The following is a 19406-nucleotide window of genomic DNA, read 5'->3' as shown; positions in this document are numbered from 1 at the left end:
AAGTCCAGCCCACTGTGTCGAAGGCCTTCTCAAGGTCCACTGACACGATCACCGCAAGAGAGTTGGGTGGTCGGTTGCAGGTGTAGAGGATCAAGTAAAGCCTACAAATGGTAAAGGAGGTATTGAAAGTCGATATAAACCCATTTTGGTTGGCGTGAATTAGAGCCTGCATGTGGGGTAAATGCCAAGAGGCCAGCACTTTGCTAAGATTTTTAAAATCAGAATTTAGCATAGAGAGGGGTTGGAAGCCTCAAAATACATTTCTGCCAGCTTTGGCACCAGCTCCCCCATGAATACTGCATAGAACTCTGAAAGGGAGTCCATCTGTTTCCCTTGTCTTGCCTGACGCCATTTATTTAATGGCATGACAGTCCTCCAGTTGCGTAACCGGGGCGCCCAATGACTCTTGTTCTGCCACAAGAAGGCTCCTAAGGAAATGGAGGTCCAGAAAGGGGCCAAATGTCTCCGGGAGTTCCACCTCTGGCAATCGATAAAGGGAAACATTTTAGACTCAGATCACACCATTGATATCTTTCAGCAAAATATGACTTCCCAATTCGAGGTCATAAGGCAGGTGGCAAGGGTCCCCCTACTCTCAGACCAAACAGGCTAGTAGTCTCCCCAATTTTCCCTCCTGCTCATGGGACTGACTCATGTAGATCTTATAATCATGGCATCTATGACACTCCAGGGTCACGTTCTATAGTTCTCAAGTGTCTAACAGTCGTGGGAGAGCCTCTGGTTTCACTCCTCGCTCGCTATCACAAGCATGGAGGTTATCCTTCAATTTCAGCAGGTTCATTTCCAGGTCCCATTGTATACCCAGTGACTCCCACAAGCAGTGCTCCCGCACTACTAACTTAAAGGCCTCCCATTCCAGGCACCGACTCAACACCATCACAGGGTTTGAGGCAAAGTATTCTGTTACATAGCCTGCCAATGCTTCCCTGAAGGGAGCATCCACTAGGGTCACCAAGTGCAGTCACCGTGCAGGTATGAGTGTACGTTCATCAGTCAGTTGCAGCATCAGGGAGAGAGGGGTGTGTTCTGACAGGGTACGGCCCAAGTACTCCATGTGTCTTATACGACCACTAAAGGACTTAGGGCATACAATGCGGTCAGTCCTAGTATGTACCTGGCATGATCCTGACTAAAAGGAGCAGTTCCTATCTGTTGGGTGTTGAGTGCGTCAGGAGTCTTCCATGTCCCAGTGTGTAACCCTAGTTGGTTAGGTTGGCGGCTGTCCTATGGGCTGCCATCCCCAGCAGTGGAGGAACCGAGTGGTCCAGGGTCATGTCAAGTACACACTTGAAGTCAGCCCCAAAAATGTACGGTCGCTCTGTCAGGTGGCCCAGCCATGCCGACTGGGCATGAAAGAATGAGGCCTGGTCTTGGTTTGGTACTTATAGGCTTCCTAATAATAGTTGCCTACCACAGAACCGCCCCTCAACTAAAACATAGCAGCCTATCTTGTCTATGTCAATTGTCTCAGCTTCACAGGGGACACCCGCCTGCACCCAGATCAATGCCACCTCTCACAAAAGCTGAATAGGTAGTGGCATGGATTTGGCCCGCCACTGCTGTTGGAGACGACTGCCCCCTGCAGGAATGAGATGTTACTTCTGAAGTAAAGCAATATGTAGCCCTTGATGTTTAAGGTATGTCAGTATTTTGTGACGCTTGGCTGCCGATCCCAGCTGGCATACATTCCATGTCAACAGTTTGAATGTATTAGGTGTGCTGGTCATGTAGTGTGCAGCAGATCAGCCAAACGTAATACATTTCCCCGACCAAACCCCCCACCTGGCGAAGACCCCCTCAATTCTTTCACACCCAGGATAGCACTGAAAAACATGAAACAATAAACATCCTAATTCACCAGTCACCCTAAATACTCTTGGATTCTGACCAAAACCTGTGCCTCCCCTTTCTACAAGAAGTCCATCCTTCATAGTTCAAAAGGCGAGGGAGACAGAAAGTTGGTAGTTGAGCAATTAATGATTCTGAAAGGCCTTACAAATAACAAAAGGGATTCTTGGGTGACAAGCAAATCATGCTGAATACCAGATGTTGGTCAACCAACCAGGGACAGTTCAAGGTCCAATGGGCTCCCGAATACCATCATTGCAGTTCTGCTCTAGGAATATTAGGGGCCTGAGCTCTTTATTTGGCAATGAGGGTGTACTTACACTATAAGTAAAACCGAAATAATCTGCCTTCAGGAAACTTGGCAGCTATCTCCGCTAGCTAGACAACTGTTAGATCCTGCCACACTGAATGCCAGTGCCCAGACCTGACTACAATTCTAGAATTGCACATCTTTACAGGGTGAGCCAACCAATATCCCCTCACACCTATTACACTCAAAGATTCATGTTCTTGTAAGTGTAGCAAGCCTATTTTCTGTTCTCGATGAATTGCTGCACAGATGGAGTCGAAATGTGGACATATTACTTTGCATTGAAAATTGTAAATTAATGTGTTTCTTTATACATTGCAAAACCTCACTGTGATTTCCTTGGCAACTGCACTGAGGTACGTCAGCAAATACAAAGAAAAATACTACTTTACATTCTTCTGCAAGCTATATCTATTTCCCCTTCACCGTGTACAATTTGCACCTGCATGTATTCCTTCTCCAGTGCTCTGGGTGAGGAGCCAGTCTTCATTTTACACAAAAAATTACAGCTGACAATCTGAATACTACTGAATATTTTTTAGGTCATTAGCCATGATTTTATGGCTTTACAAAGACTATATGAATGTGTATATATGTATATGTATAATATTTAGTTATGTGGGGCTTTGAGTCACTCTCAACAGCCATTGGGCTCTTATTGTGTCATTCACCCTTTTCCTTCACCCACTACAGCATACAACATTGACAATGGGGCAGCCGACTTCAGATGTTGGCTAACTTCAGTGCAAATGATGGCATGCTACCTTTCTCAAGGAGTACATCCACACACAGAGAGCAGTTCCATTGAGTGTCAGAAACTACTGTTTATTTGGGTTTTTGAGACCCAAAACATGGTTTGCTCTCAATCAATGTTTTTTTCCAGATTAACGAGGGCTGAGATGCTTTTCCTGCGATGAAATTTTACAAAATATATGAAAAAACAACACACGCAATGACAAAAGGCTGCCAGCAAATGCCAGATCAATTGGCTTTGCGAGTGCTTTTTATATTCAGCCTCCCTTACGTTAACTGCCAACGTTGACAAATTCAAAGGTCTCAAGGGTATTTGGAATCGAAGATTTAATTTTACTGCGGCACAAGCTGTGCTCCATGATTTTGACAGGTATCTAGTGAAACTGCTATTAATGGCACAATACAAGTTGTGCATACAATGCTCCTGAAATTCAGAAAAGCAAGTTGGAGTCACTGGCCCAGTTTTGAGGCAACTATCAAACTTATCCTCATCCTCAAAAAATCCTAGCCTGGGGGGAGCATGTCATTGCATAGAAAATGTATGATTGCTCAAAAAACAAATATCAAAGTAGTTTTTTTCATGCAGATTCTTCATTCTCATGAAGCTGAGGTCGTTAAATTAATGACAATGAAATGTTCTGTAGTTTTATGTGACGAGGAAAGCATTAATATTTAGTAGGATCTGGAAGTAAGCCTGATCCAGTTCAATCCACAGGAGTGTAGGCAGTGCTTAATCTGAGTAGATAGATGCCAGTGAGGGCCACAGGTATTTTCTTCTTGGGGACAGGCACTTATTTTTCCCCATCAAGCACTTCCTGGGAGTAAGAGGAAGACAAACATACAAAATGGGGAACAAGGAGGAAGAGATGGACGGGAAAGCCGTCACACAGTGAGAAGGCTGGCGCCTGCAAGAGTGAGATAAAGGGGCAGGGAGTGTCTGACAGTGGATTTTAAGAGATCTGTCATGTATGTAGGACTACACAGTCTTGGTATGCACCATGTTGACATGTCTGAGCAGCGCTTTGGGCCCAAGTGCTCATTATTTTACAAATTAAGCACGGGGGCTTATGGGACGTGCTGGTACAAAATATAGCTTTTAGTCAGGGCAAATGCCCTTCAGTCACTTGCACATATCATTTTACACCGCTCAGTCAGTGACAATGGAAATGAATAATTGCCCAGTCAATACAAGTGAATGTTATTAGTTGTACTAGAGAGAGAGAGAGAGAGAGAGAGACAGAGAGAGAGAGAGAGAGAATGTGATTAGTACCCCCTCGAGTCCCGCATATCTCATATATATTCATTAGAATTGGGCTGAGTAGGGCCCCTCTCGAAGGGTTGGGACCTCCTGGTAGGTAGCCTCCACCCACCCACCGCAGAGGTTCAAGAGGTCTGTGTTATGTTCTGAAGTTCTTAGATGTTGTATGCATATCTTGCCAGAAATAGTCTCTTATTTAAAAGGGGTGTATTTTGTTTTACTATGAAAAAGCCAGCTAAAGGCACATCAGACACACAAGCCCATAAATGACTGGATAGCAATTAAGACGATGGACCCACATGTGGCGCTGCTGTGGTACAGTACTGTGCATTGCCATCTGAATGATGCTACCTCTTCGAGGCAGAAGGGACAGTCATGCACTACAAGAGAACAACTGGTGAAGGAGCTACCAAGGGCGACAACAGTCATCTGAGATGTCCTTGGCACCAGTTTGCAGGAGGGACCCTCATGGGCCCCAGGCTTGTACTGCACAAAGACACCGTCACAACCCTTTCAATAATGAGGTACTTAATAGGTTTGAGAGACCAATTAAGGCAGCATACATTTTCACAGTGAGAGCTGTGAGGCCCCTAGGTCCACCGTGCATTACCGCGTTAAACATTCCCTACCAGCTGGCAGTGGTGAATTCCAGCTGCCTTTTCAAAGAAGATGTGGGTATCCTGACTAAACCCGCAGTAATTGAGGTTATGAGGGCCAATGTTACCATTATCTTCATAACACAAGACTGCTTTTAGCTGTAACCCCCAGGAAACCACATATTCGAAACAACATATGTCTAACCATGAAAACTCAGTATTTTATGCAACCTCAATATGCTATGTGGACCACATCTACTGTGAGGGATTTAACAATTGAGGGCAGAAGTCCTTATCAAGATGGACCCATTTTAGAAGAGTTTTAAAACAAGTATTTGCACGTTTTTTTAAATGCAAGATGGATACTGTACCTGTCTGTGTAAACTGCAAATCCCTCAAACCGTTACAAACGAACCCTTCTATAACTTATGAGCATATACTGTCAAATATGGTTCTGAATCCATTGCAGTTCATTGTTAACCCCTTCAGCCGCTGGCACGTACTAACTCCCACTACAACATTCTACTTATATAAACAAGAAGGGAGCAGAGCATTGAAAATGGCATTCTATAAACAAGCACTAGAAGAAGAGAAAACAATGCAGCGAAACATCACAACAATTCATCCAGTTTCTTACTAGAAAATGTTAAAAGACCTCATATAATATCTCTGTTTCAGACAAGTAAAATTCAACACAAAAGGTGAACGAGACATTTATTTTTTTAGAAAAAGATGTGGGTCAGCTTGTGTAACTGGATTTATACATGTACCTCAGAATCTGAAGCCCCTTATATAAAATGTTGAAGTTTCAATATTTTAGAGAAGATTTGAAATTCCAGCGATTGACATAAGGGGCCATAGATCCTTTGGTATATGTACATGTTATGGATACATGCAATTGAGTGCCCCTTGCCTTGCACAATACCCCTCTGGACACTTTTATTTCCTTCCCCGCATATTTCTTCTTTTTACCGTTTCCATCAATTCAACCTGCAATTGAGCTCAGTCGGTCTTGGCTGACAAGCTATTTGTTCTGTTTCACAGTATTGAGTGTTTTTTTTTTGTTTTAGATGCGTTCTCGTGCTTGTCCTTTTTCTATTTGTTTAATGTCCACTACAGTGGCCTAACGTAAGGTAATGGGGCCTCTTGCAGAATCTGGTGAGGGTTTCCGAGTAACCTATATCTCACAGATATTCTTTGGTTTTGGCTGGATATTACCCCCCCCCCCCCCAAACACACACCCGCCTCCACCCTCCATTGAAGGGGTTTAGGGACCACCCCTGTCCCGCGTAGGCTGCAGGGAGCTGTGTTACACCTCTGATCCACTATGAAACATGTATATTGTGCAGTCCTGGATGAATGGTTGAGCGAATCCACTCATTCTTAGTACCATATAGTGACTGAATTGATGGGGGCATTTCCGACAATCACATGTGCCCAAATATCCATCTGCAATTGGTCAGGTGAGAGTGGGCAAACGACCCACAACAGTTTCGGGAGCTGCAGCCCACGCGAGAAGCGTTCGGTAAACAGCATGCAGCGCTTGCGTGGTATCCTTCTCTGTACAAGAGAGGACTTCCTCTGCCTCAGTGAGATGAAACAAAAGGTACTAGTGGTTGTCAGCTTTCAGGTTAATGGTGATGAGTCCCTTATGTATTATGCAAGCTCCAAGCTAGAAATCTATCCAAGTTGGAGCCCTATTTGCCCTCCGAAGTCACCACAGAGGCCAATTTCTGCCATTCCTTGCTCCAGAAAATGGAGCTGCTCCTGCAAACGTATGACCAAGTAGAAATGTGCAAATCCTCAACAAAGCTCAGCCTGGATTATTGTAAAATGGTGTACAGAGGGCTCCCAAAAATCAGATACACAAGCATATGGCCACACATTAGCAAAATATTCAAAGATCAGAATTAATGAGAGGATGGTAGGTACGACCTAGGTTTTGGAGTGAGGGGCTGGTTTCGGGTGATGGGTGATAGTGAGAGGAATGGGAATGGCAGCGAATTAGAAAAAAGAGGGGCTATTGAAGCGATACTATGGCAGGTCACAAAGAGCACTTGGGAGACATGAGACTGCCCGCCCACTTCAAGTGTCTCAAGAAAGTGCTCTCATGAGCCTCCCTCTTACAATTACATTTAGTGCAAGAGGAAACAGGAGTGAGAGTGTGAGGGATAGGGGGACCCACGAGGGCACAGATGCCAATAGCGTTAACGATATCATATCTTTAGGAGTAGATTAAGCAGGCGGAGGCAGAAAGGCTAGGTTAGCTGGAGTGGAACTGTTAAAAATTGATAATACTAAATTCAGATATTTTTTGTCTGAGAGTAATTGCTTCCAATTCCAAAGAGCTAGTTCTCGAATACGGAAAATCAAATAAGGTTGAGATTCAGTTTGCAGGGTGTATCTATGATGCCCAATTTTCTGCTACAACTCTATCGACACTATTGTGCCTGGAACCCAGTTTTTTTCTCAAGCTATGGCCTACTTTGTTTGTTCCCCCAAAAAATCAATTACTTCCATCATTTCAGTTACGAGTGAAGTTCATACATGCACCACTCTTTCTGTAAGTACTTTGTCATGTTACTAATGAACATTCCCGCAAGGAGTTTTATTTCCTACTCCCTTTCCCTCACACAAAATTTAGATGGAAATCTACTCCCCATGTTGTCTGCAAAAAACATTCCTCAGGCTTACGTTCAAGCAAAGTTATTACTGACTGTTGCCAAATATTTACTCACATGGTATTACTATTTAATAATCTTCTACAACTAGCATTAATTGGATATGTTGAAAGCTTGGGTACTAGTACTATGCTCCCAATTTCATTAATTAAATAAAGTGTTATGCGTGTCGAAGTGATATCCATGACTGTGCCTTTCAGTGGAATCACAGTTTTGCTTCTTGTTGCTTGCCTTGCTCTGCGTCTTATTAGCAGCAAGGAGGCTAGGTGTAGGCAAAGGGTTGTAAAACCAATAAAATAAAATAAACTGGGCTCTTAAAGCATTGTTTACTTTCTGATCCTTTTACTACTTTTGGAGACCCCTGGACTAAAGCATTCGAGAGTTAAGGTCCTTGTAATCTGATGGAGCTGGCTCCATATTTGACAATAGTGACTCTAGGTTAGGTGATCCACTATGTCTTAAATTATATTAAGGCCCTGGTCTGTGTCACTAATTTTAGAGATAGTCTGGGCCTTTATTCTTAGAGGTGCTATGCATTTTACATGGGGTTTTAGGTGTAAACCTTGAGTCAATTGACAGACAGTGGAGGGGGGGTATTTCCAACTAAACAACATACTTACAACGCAGATTTAAGACTGAGGTAAAGCTTTGCTTTTAGAATGTCTTGGGAGAAGCTTTTTGATAAGCTGCAAAAAAAAGTGTGCAACCAGGTTTCTAGATTGTCCCTCAATCTGTAAGCACATCAGCACCCTGTATACAAGCCGTCGCCTCAAGATCATACTGGATTCAAGTTTGTGCTACATTTAGGCCTTACTATGTTCTGACCAAGACTGTCCAATCAACTATGGCACACATTATTTTCCTATACAATTTGAGGCAACTAACATCTTGGGCAGGTTACATGATGTACAAGGCTCAATGTTTTGGAATGTTCTTAATCCAATCTTTGTAACCCAACCAAATACTTCCCATCCTTAAGCATGCTAAAAACCAAACTCTTAAAGGGCTTTTTTTATTGAATTATAGACATGACAGCTTGCTACTAAGTAAAGTTGTCTTGCACAGTCTTCCACCAAAAACAACATTCAGGCACTAACGTATTCCTTGCCCTGTACCATTAGGCACTCTGCACCCTACCGCAGCATACACACCCCACCTAGGAGTCAAAGCGCACGTCACATTACATAGACTCTGCCAACCTTTGTAAACTCCTAGCAAACCAGCACATTGTGCTTCCCACTCCAATTCCCTGACAAGGTGATTGTGACCATGCCGGAAAGCACACTGAAGTGGCTGCAAGGAGACACAATTGTTGCTTTATAAATCTTACACATAGAATAATCTGTTTAGGTTCTCAATCGAAAAAATAAACATGCAGGCTAGTTTCCCTTTGATGCTGTTTATCCTTCCTATCAATTGGAATACAATGTAGTGTTTTTCAAGCCTGAAAGCAAAATAGCAGAGAACGAGTCATTCAAACAGGTCAAATTTGATACTGTGAATTTATTAGTACTCAACTTCAGTAGTACATTTCAATTATTTTTGTTATGAAAATTGCGTTTCATAACAAAATGACAAACGTTTGGCAAGAATGGGTGATGAAAAGCACAAAGTACAACAGTGTTGCTGTAGTGCTCATCCATTATCTGTACTCTTATCCAAACTGATCAGGTTTGTCATGAGATCCTGAACCACCCAACTGAATGCCAGAGGGCAATTTAGCCCTTTGTGTGCCCTTCAAAGTTCAATTGAAAGATCTAAACCCAATCTCCATTGCTGGGGAGAGCTTCCTTATTCTCACCGCTCAGTAAATATGGGTTTGTGCTTGAACTCTAGGATTTGTAATTCTTACTCTGTGTTTTGAGATGTGCCTTGTCATTAACAGCTTGCTTTGGCAGAAAGTAGACAGATGAGTCCATTTGTGTCAAAACTTTCTGATCACTTCAATGTTTTTATGATTGTCGTGGTTCATTCTCAATCTGAATCAAATATAATTATATTTGGACTGAGGTATGACATGGAATGATCTCAAGCTGGGAGCGGAAAGATTCTACGCATGTTGCAGTGGCATGGCAACCCTCTCTTGGTGAAAAAGATATCCGCTACTGACCAGAAAGCTATTTTTCAAATCAAATTAGAATGTGCTGGTCACTCTCTGGGTAAACGTTAAAGCTTGGTTAGGTGGTAGAGTCTACTCACTTCAAGACATTCTGCTTTGGAATTTATTGTCCTAATTTCATCAGGAATATATCAGATTTGGCCACAATAAAACTCCTAAACTTTCCCTTTTAGAAGACTTGACCCACACCAGGAACGTGTGAGTAGTGGGCATGCTATTAAAGTCACGTTCATACGCACACTACGGTCCATTAATGATAGCTCTCTCTTCAGCTGGTGCAGGCATAGGGTGCTGACCAATTGCCCAATTTTATTTGCAACAACAGATTGACGCAGCAGGTGTTATTGTGTTGCTTGAAAATACATTTTGGAGTTGAGGCAGTTTATGGAGTGTGGTGTCAATCTCTCCCTCTCTCTCCGTCTCTCTCTCTCTCGCTCGCTCTCTATCTATGTATATATATATATATATTTTTTTTTTCACTTAAAAAACCAAAGGTTACAGGGATGTTCTAGCTAGACCCATATTTTAAATGTACCAAACCATAAAAATTCACCAGTTATAGATAGAATTATCTCAAGTAACTATAACTTGTGCCGTAAGGTAAATAAAGGTAACTATAACTCACACCCTCACCATGGACAGTTTTGCTGTCAAAAATGTTACTGCAAATATTAGATTGATATTATCAATGATGTTATCAAAGAGGTCATGAGTGCAGTAATTTGTGAGCTAATTAGCAGTACATCGTGAGTGCACAAGTTATAGTTACCTTATGGCATGAGTTGTAGTTACTTGAGATAACTCTAACTAGAACTAGTGAACTTCTATGATTTGGTATGTTTAAAATATAAACCTAACTTTAACGCCCTTGTAACCCTTGGTTTGTTAAGTGAATTTCTATGTTTTTAAAAAATTTTATTTCCTAACTATAATGTCCCTGTAACCTTTGTTTTTTTCACTGAATTTCTATGTTTTTTTAATATATAGCAATTTTCATTACTATGCGTTATTCCAACCACCGCCATGCACTGTCTTCGTCCATGCGCGACGACGGTTGGCAACAAACCCAAACCCCTATAAGCACCTAACCGTGCATGTCCTTCAACTGTGCATGGCAGGGATTGCCCGCAAGTCCTGACCTACAGCCAGTCCCTGCAGCCACCCCCCTAAGGAGCCAACCCTACTCTGCACACAGCCTTTTGGTCCTGCACAGTAGGGGATGACCAGAGCCTGTCTCTCTGGATGTGAGAATAGGTGTAAGAGGGTGTATTTGGGGATGAGAGTTGCTGTGAGAGTCTCTTGGTGTGAGACTGCAGGTATCTGTGTTGTAGTTGGTGTGTGAGTGTCTGCGCAGGTCTGTGAGTGGGTGCATGAGTTTGTCAGTGGGTCTGTGAGTGGGTATGTGAGAGCCTGAGTGGGTCTGTGAGTGGGTACATGAGGGTCTGAGTGGGTCTGTGAGTGAGTGTGTGAGGATCTGATTGAGACTGTGAGTGGGTGGACTAGGGTCTAAGTGGGTCTGTGAGTGGGTTAGTGAGTGTCTGAGTGGGTCTGTGAGTGGCTGCGTTAGGGTGTGAGTGGGTGTGTGAGTGGGAGAAAGAGATTGAAAGCGGGAGAGAGGGAGAGAGGGAGAAGAAGAGAGAGAGAAAGAGAGGTTTTAAGGCTTTGATGTTTGATTTACTTAGAATGATATATTTTTGCACAAATTGAAAATAAAAATGTATTTCTCAATTTAAAATAGTAAGATCACCTTTCAGTATGAGCTGTAAAACATTTGCAGTTGAAAAGAAATTAAAGGAGGGAAATGTCTCCTGCTGGAGTCAAACCCTCAACTGTAACAGTTATTGATGTATATATACATATATATTTTTTTTTTCTTCAAATTTTGTATCTGTATAGTTTAGATTTGAAGATCTATCCTTCCCTATACGTATTGATAATTCCATACGTCAGTCCTACATATTTTGGCTACGATAGTAAGGTATAACAATATCATATTCCCTAGTCAATATTCCAGACTACATTCATTTGGCTGTCTCCTTAGTCACTGTAACTTCTACTTAGTATCAAGCTAATTCAATTTCTTTAACATTGTTCTCTATGAGAGGTGCTGTAGACGAGGAGAGATGAACCCATGCGAAACAACTAAAAAAATACGATTTAGTACCCCTTTGCTTTCACTGCTTACACTATAACTTGTCACAATCTAATGCAGATGACAAGCAACACAACTTTGGCAAACATCTGCTGAATGAATCTAGTAAAATAGGAGAAAAAATGATCTTTTCATCTCACCTATAGGCCTCAGAATCCTGTTTAAGTTTTTCTTTTCCACAAAGACAGTTCTCTTAAAAGTCAAGAAGAGTTGGAGTTTTTCTTGGTAGTTTCTCAAGCAACTCCTGTGTCAAAAAGAAGTAGTATAAACATAAAATATATGCATAGAATACTAGCATGCAACAATTGTAACATGGTTTTCCATAATTAGTGACACTTTTTCATTTAGGCTTTTTAGCTCTATGCGGGTCATTTTGAGTTTGGTGGATGGAAAAGCCAATCTGCCAAACTGCTGCGGTCAGGTTACCCCAGCGCGGTCCCCGTCCAATTGCCCCATTAAGAGTTTCCCGCTGGGTCTGTTTCCACCCGCTCACCCAGCGGGAAACGGCCTACAACATTGATGCCAGCTCATAATAGAGCTGGAAGTAATGCTGTAGTGTGTGGGGTACACAAGCACCTGTCACGGTTTTCACTGTCTGCTAAGCAGACAGTGAAAATTGCAGCAGGGCTGGCAGGGGGGGCCTGCAATGTGCATGCCAAGTGAATGGGCAGTGCAGGGCCCCCCCGGGGCACTATGCACCCCATCTCTGCCAGCCGTCACATGGTTGGGCTACCGCAGTAGAAAAACAGGGCGAGGGCAAAGATGCTCAGTGTTTTTCAAACACAAGATATGCACATTAAGAGATTTGGATTTCACATTCCCTTTATTTCTAACTGCCACAGTTGTAGAAGGTATCCTCAAGCACACCGAATTTTCTCACTCCTCTTAAAGTGTGTAGCATCTCTGATGAATTAAGGCTTTGTAAGCTTTGGGCAGAAGACACCAATAAACAGAGATATCCTAAGGTCTGCCTCCAGTTGCATTCACTGCACTTATAACATTTGCCTTCAATGTTTTATGTTTTAATAATTAGTTTAATCAGAACATTTGTCAGTATGATGATATTGTAAAGTTTCTTCCCCTTGCTTTTGAGGTAATCCTGGAGCCATAACACAACTGAAGTGGTGCTAATCCTATAAATAGACTGCACGAAGCCGCAGGAAGTTGACTGTTTATGGTCTGTGGCTTTGACTCTCATACACATCTTAACATGTCTACAGTGTCACCGCCCAGATAATGTGAAGGATCTTTTTGTGTGATGGGATATAGGACTGTCTTAGCACAGGTAGGCAACATTATTGACCATTTCCGCCTCTTAAAATAAACTGGTATTCCTTCTGCCACGAGAGCAGTAAAAATCCCAGTAACAGATGAAGACTGATGTTTATGCTACTGTAGAGTCTTCTACGTAAATTCACCAGCCATCCTAAAATGTCTCTACAAGTAAGAAAAAATGAGAAGTGGAATTAATAGACAGTGTGTGCTAAAACACATTCATTCTCACTCAGAAAGACTTTGGAACTAGAATTAAGTTTAACATTGGATTTTTACCTCTTGAAGCCTCATTTGGCCTGCGATCCACCTTTATTTATACCTCAGTCTCCCACTGGCATCCTAGAATTAGCAAATAGCACATACTTGCCATCCTTTGAATATACCAAACCAGTTTATCATCCACCTCAACTGTGTCTAGATAAAATCCCAGTTTTAGGCATGTTTTGTAAAATTTGTCAAAACACGTTCTGTAAAATTTCGTTTTTCTTTCTTCTTTACTCTTCTTTCCCAACTGAAAACGATTTGCAGCACTTTGCTGGAGGAGATGAGTCAATAAAACAGATGTGATATAGAGCTTGCAGGGGACGGGAATGGGTTGGTTTACAAGTTCTCCAGTGCGCTTATCTAGCTCTTGATTACCTTACAGTTCTAGCTTTACTACTTCCTACACGATTGCTGTGGCCACAGAGTGTCCTGTTGTTAGCCTCAAGGAATTTATATTATAGTGAAATATGTAGTGCAAAGTTAGAAACCAGGGTAAGAAGGTTGGACCAGCAATTTGCAAAGGAACAGAGGTGCATATCAAGGGAAGACAAGAAACCAGGGGTGGCTCCTTTGGAATGGCGAAGGAGTGTTGCTCCCCTGGCTAGGCCAGCAGCTGAAAAATAAAACAATAGTTTACTATTGCTTTATTTTTCAGTGGCTGCCACAGCCACCTGCATGTGCAGAGAGAGGCAGACTGGGCCACAGGAGGGAGTAAAGGGGAGGGTGAGTGGATTGCACTTAAGGGCCGTCTTATGCTGGCCAAACACACATGCGAACTTAAGTTTCTCCAAACCGGCTCTGTTACACAGCCAGGTTGGATAAACTGCACAGAATCCCTTTCAGTGTCTGAGTGGCATACCAAGCCGCTCAGACAAATCCTGGTGCTGCTCTCATGCTAGGTTTAGCATGTGAGCTGCGCCAGGATTAAATGGGGAGCGTGTGCTGGTGTCCCAGGGACTGCTGTGACACCAACACCATTGTGAGGGAACAGGAGCGAGTCGGCCAGTGGTGGAAAGGTAATTTTTTATTTCGCACTCCCCTCCCTTTCCCCCATCTGCCCCTTCCCTTGAGATCTGCAACAGCCGCTGCTGCATGAAATATGAGGAAAACTCTGGGTCATATTTACAAGCCCCGTGGTGGAGGGCGACGCAGCAAGTGACCTTGCTGCAGTCCCCTGTGCCACACGGAAGGGACAGAAAAACACAGTGTTTACAAGATACAGCGCATTTCTGTCCTTTTCCCCTGTGCTGGTGCACAATTTGCTGCCTAGCGCCAACGCAGGTAGCCAAGATCATGGTACAAGGGCATCTGCATTGTCTGCAGGATTGTTTTTGTGCTACGTTGCCTTACACCAAATCTACGAGGCCATGCAAAGCCACGCAAAGTGGCTTTGCGTGGCCTTGTAGACATGGGTCTCATGCACCAGTGGCACATGGGGCTTATAAAAATAGGCCCCTCTATTCACTGACTCTTTTCTAGTTGCTCCACGCTACTATGTGAGGGATAGGCCGAGAATCAAGAAGGAAATAGTGCCCCTCTTGTGAGAAACTGTGGTGGATATTGAATGAAAGGAGTACTTTGCATATTAAATTATTTCAATGAAATATTCTAGTAGCATTATAATGATTTTTTGTGCTCAATGATGGAAATGTACAGCTGCTGCTTCATGTAGACAGGCGGATATTTGTGTGTACGTTTTTTGATATTTGGATGAATTCACCAACACAGATACAAATAAAATCCAAAAGAGGATTTTGCAACAACGACTTAATATTGATTTTGGTTTAACTCTAAATCAACATTCTGGTGAAATTAACACTTATGCTTAGGATCAAGAATTACATGCTGTGCCAAGGTACTGCATGGCTGCAAATGCTACCTCTATGCTGATTATTGTTCACATGTTTATCCTCACTGAATACTAGTAATATCAGTCGGGCTAGCCACAGCAGGAATGTTTTAGGGGGTGTTGCCAGTAAAGATGCAATGCACAGGTATTTGTATTATTGAGTATTGTGTTACATTATCCTGGCTCTATGTCAGAATGTTGCCTACAGAAATTTCATCTCTTTTGGATGTTTGTCAGAATGCTTTCCACAAAAATATCATCTGACATAAATATTGTGTCACTGATATGATATACAAAATACAGTCCCATTGCGTGTAAATTTTCTCTTTTCATCTTTCTGCACATGTGTCTTTCTTGTATCTTCCCTTAGAGTTCCTCACAGTCACTGATCATATTTACCCTCTATATTCACCCTCTGAAGTCACTCATGCTATGCTATGGTTCTCAACTCTGTGTCTGCGTTGATGACACATGTAGAAACTGAAATATTTTAGAAATGCTGAAGAAATCTCTCCCGAAGTAAGGCCATGCTTAATTTCAGCAAATCTATGTCCAAGATTGGCAACTCAATTAAGTTCAAATAGGTGAACTAAATTGTGGGAGAGTTGGGACAATACTGCCTGGGCTTTTAAGTACTTAAGAAAACCCTCTTTCTTACCCATGTCTGTGGACATTTTGCTTTAACCCAGCTCCATGGCTTGATAATGTAGGGTTCAAGCAGCGTTATGTGCTATCATTAGTCTCTCTTGAAATCAGTATCTACTACTATGTGTTTTCCGTCTGTACATAATGCAAACATATTCCAATCTCTCACATTCCGAAACCAGTTTCAAAGTTTAGAGGCACCTTCTTTCTAAGGCTGAATTTTGGGTCAGATGCTACTGCTATGGAAGCCACCAAAATGGACAGAGGTAGTCCATGATAAACCACTGCATTTTCTGTTGAGGAGCCCAATTGTGGACAATGAGTTCCTGGAAGGTCTTAGGTGTGATAGATAGGAGGTGATTTGCAAAAATGTAATACAATGTAGAATAGCAACCAAAATTGCTGCACTGTGGTGCTGCATGAGAGGGAAAGAGGAAAGCTCCATATCTACTAAGACATAGCACTGTCCTGCTCTCTCCCTAGTGCTGGCGCATGATCAGGCCGCTTAGCCTCATGCATGCATCTTTGCACCATAGTGGAAAGGTGTCTGCTTCATTACTAGCATAGACTTTGTTCAAGAAGGTACCCTTCCAGTACAAAATGCTATGCCTAGACACACTTTAGAACGTTTCCTCATTTTCAATATGTGCTGTACAGAGCAGCCCACCTGGAAAGTCAGAAAACTGTGGCGAAATAAAAGAATTCTCTGAGTTAATGCCAATGTCAAAGAGGAGCTATTTTCTGCACCAGCCCTCTCCATGATTGTTAATAGGTAGGGTTTTACATCAAAACCCATGGTTGGCTGTGTCAAAACCCATGACTGGCGGCTTGGGAATGCCCATTGACGACACATGGACAACCCCTAATGAAAGGCAATTCAAAGCAGTACATAGTACTGCTTGACATTACTTGCATTACTTTAAAGCAAGTTTCCAGTGCAAAACAAGTTTTGCGCTGGAAAATGAACTCAAAATAAACATTTTGCAATGGTTTGCATCACTTTTGTGATGCAAACTTGGTGAAAAATGTGTCCCATTTGGTATTACATTATCTAAGAATTGACACATTTCTCCTTTATTACGTTAAACCACAATTCTCTTAGATTCTCTGTGCTCTGCACAAAAGAAGCTTAGCTGTACTTCTCTGTCCTTTGATTACCCTTGGTTTAGAGGTAAGCATTTGCATTCAGAGAAGCACCCACAATTTATAAGAAAATCAACAAGACTTCTGCATTTCTCCGGAATAATGGCCTTTTATTGAAACAAGAAATTTGGTACCCCCATACTGATGTTCAGATTTTTGTATCAGGCTTTTCACTTTCTCTTGCAATGAACTTCACATGCCTTTAAACATTCGTTCCTATAACTGCCTAATTATAGCAATTGAAATCAGTTATGCTTACTAAGGCATTATACTAAAATGGACCTATTTAGTGAGCTTTTAAGCTTAATGTAATGTCCTTAAGAACATGCAGAATATGTTCAAGGTTTGGCAAAATACCTTCATTTGCCACATACCACTAGCTTCTGTGAGACCTGAGCAGCCAAGAGCGCAAGGCCAGAACAAAGCTAGTAAGAGCTGTGGCTTTTACTGTGCAGCTTCTCAATTGAATCTGCTGTTTGTATATTCATTCCTGATTAAGTCTTCCTTTTTAAAAACTGTACTAAAGTGACAAAAAGACCAAAAACCTAAAAACATTCATCAAAAACCATATGGTAAGTTTGTAGGCACTGCTTAATCTGTCTTGTTTGTTTTAAATTGTGTTTACGAGTCTACCTATCCCTCACTTTTTCAGAATTGAGGCAAAGATTTTAAATTGTTTGTTATCATTTCAAGTTGCTTTAAAGTGGGCCATATTTGCATTGAACACGAACTGAGCATGCAGTCTGCAACCAATTGGACTCCTAGCTGAGGCCCCTTGCCCTCCGAGCACACTTGTTGTAGGGTAAGTGATTGGACTGGGCCTGGAGTCTATTGTACAGGCATTCCTGACCCCTACCCCTCCTTCTACAGCCCCTTACCTTTAAGGTCACCTTCTCCTTAGAGATAGCAGTTCTATTGCCCTACGTCTTAGGGCATGGGCTCCTGTTGGTTCCCAGAGCTAGGGTTTCTATTGGCTGCAGGACTTAGGGCTTGGGCTCCCATTGATTGCCAGGACTTGAGCTTTTATTGGTTGCAGGTCTTAGGTTCATAGGACCCATTGGCAAAGTTACCTGATCACTAGGTTTATTTAAACAGAGAGATTAAGACATCCATCCTGGGCATCCAGGTAAGGATATCAGGTAAAAGTTGTTGTCAGGACCGGGGCCTGGAAAGGACCTAGAGATAGAAACTCTGCATCTCCACCTTTAAAACCACTAGTAAGCAATTACTCATTTCCACAATCTTTATCTACTACTACCCCCTGAAGACTATTCATCTGAAATACACTCCTCATATATATTTACTGCGTGATTGTAACCGCTACAGAACCACCCACATCACCCATTTCACCTAATCAACAATAAAACCAACTGGATATCTGCTGCACTGGACGTACAAATATCAACAAAGACCACATCTAGGGTTAAAGACAAAATGAACACCACATGGATTAATGACAACATCAAAAGAATGGAAACACAATTCAATGTACTACAATACAAGTGGAGAAATTCAAGGAATGAAAAAGACAACATCACATAACACTATAACAGAGCCAACAGAAGAGCCATCAGAACAATGAAAAGACAACAATGCTTCACAAGTATAACTGATGTTGAATGCTCTTCTAAGGAACTCCCCAAGATTCTGGCACAATTCTGGAATCCTCAGTGCCAAAACACAGAAATACCAAATTCATGTCTGTTTAAACAATCGCCATGGAAATCATTTAAAATTTAGATACAAAATTACTTTGATGAAAACACAGACAACACCGAATGAACACATGACCCAAAAACCATAGAAAGAGACAAAAGCAGTCTTCCACCACCACCTACTTTCAATATCCTCTCAGAAAAAAAAGATCTCCTCTACATTAACATCACAAACACACTGGATTGCCATCAGACCTAGCATGTCCAAACATGTTCATAGGTATCCTCTGCATGACATGTACAAAAGAGGAAGCTAGAAGCTTACTCCACACATCACTTGAACTAGGCTCATTAGGACCTACATTGGATTCCTCCTCAAAAGAAAAACCTTGACCAATAAACTTCTATATCAATGGCCCACATAAAAATATTTGACACATATTTGAAAAATAGTAAACTTACAGTGGACAAGAACAAAGTGGCTGTCCTGGATTTATCACCTGCTTTTGAAACTGACCACACATGACTGCAAAGACATCATCATCTCAGAATATCTGAACATGTTCTCAAATGGATTGCTTCTCACATGATAGACAAAGTATAGTTTACCTACCATCTTTCACATCAGCACCTCATGCACAACACTGTGGCACCTTTGAGATGTCCATCATATGTCCTCTACTATTTAACATATAGCTTACAGCCTTACTAAATTAGATTAAATCATTCATTCACACCTGTAGCTAGGCAGATAACTCACAAATAATTTAAAAAATTGATGGTTCAGAAGATATCTACAACTGAAAACTTTTGCGCCATGAACACATGGATGAAAAA

The 19406-nt window shown here is 42.0% G+C and overlaps 1 protein-coding gene across 6 annotated transcripts in view; it reads right to left on the bottom strand.

Moving 5' to 3' along the window:
* Positions 1-19406, bottom strand: part of LINGO2 (leucine rich repeat and Ig domain containing 2) — a 3618115-nt gene that overhangs the window by 2767531 nt on the left and 831178 nt on the right. For all 6 annotated transcript variants that reach the window (XM_069240594.1, XM_069240603.1, XM_069240567.1 and 3 more), the window contains one exon: positions 11879-11982. The gene's annotated coding sequence lies outside the window, so the exon portion shown is untranslated. The remainder of the gene's footprint in view (positions 1-11878; positions 11983-19406) is intronic.

This window comes from Pleurodeles waltl, chromosome 1_2, assembly GCF_031143425.1.
Source record: "Pleurodeles waltl isolate 20211129_DDA chromosome 1_2, aPleWal1.hap1.20221129, whole genome shotgun sequence".
Lineage (NCBI taxonomy): Eukaryota > Metazoa > Chordata > Amphibia > Caudata > Salamandridae > Pleurodeles > Pleurodeles waltl.
The sequence above is the reverse complement of the archived record's forward strand: the minus strand, read 5'-3'. Positions and strand labels throughout refer to the sequence as shown.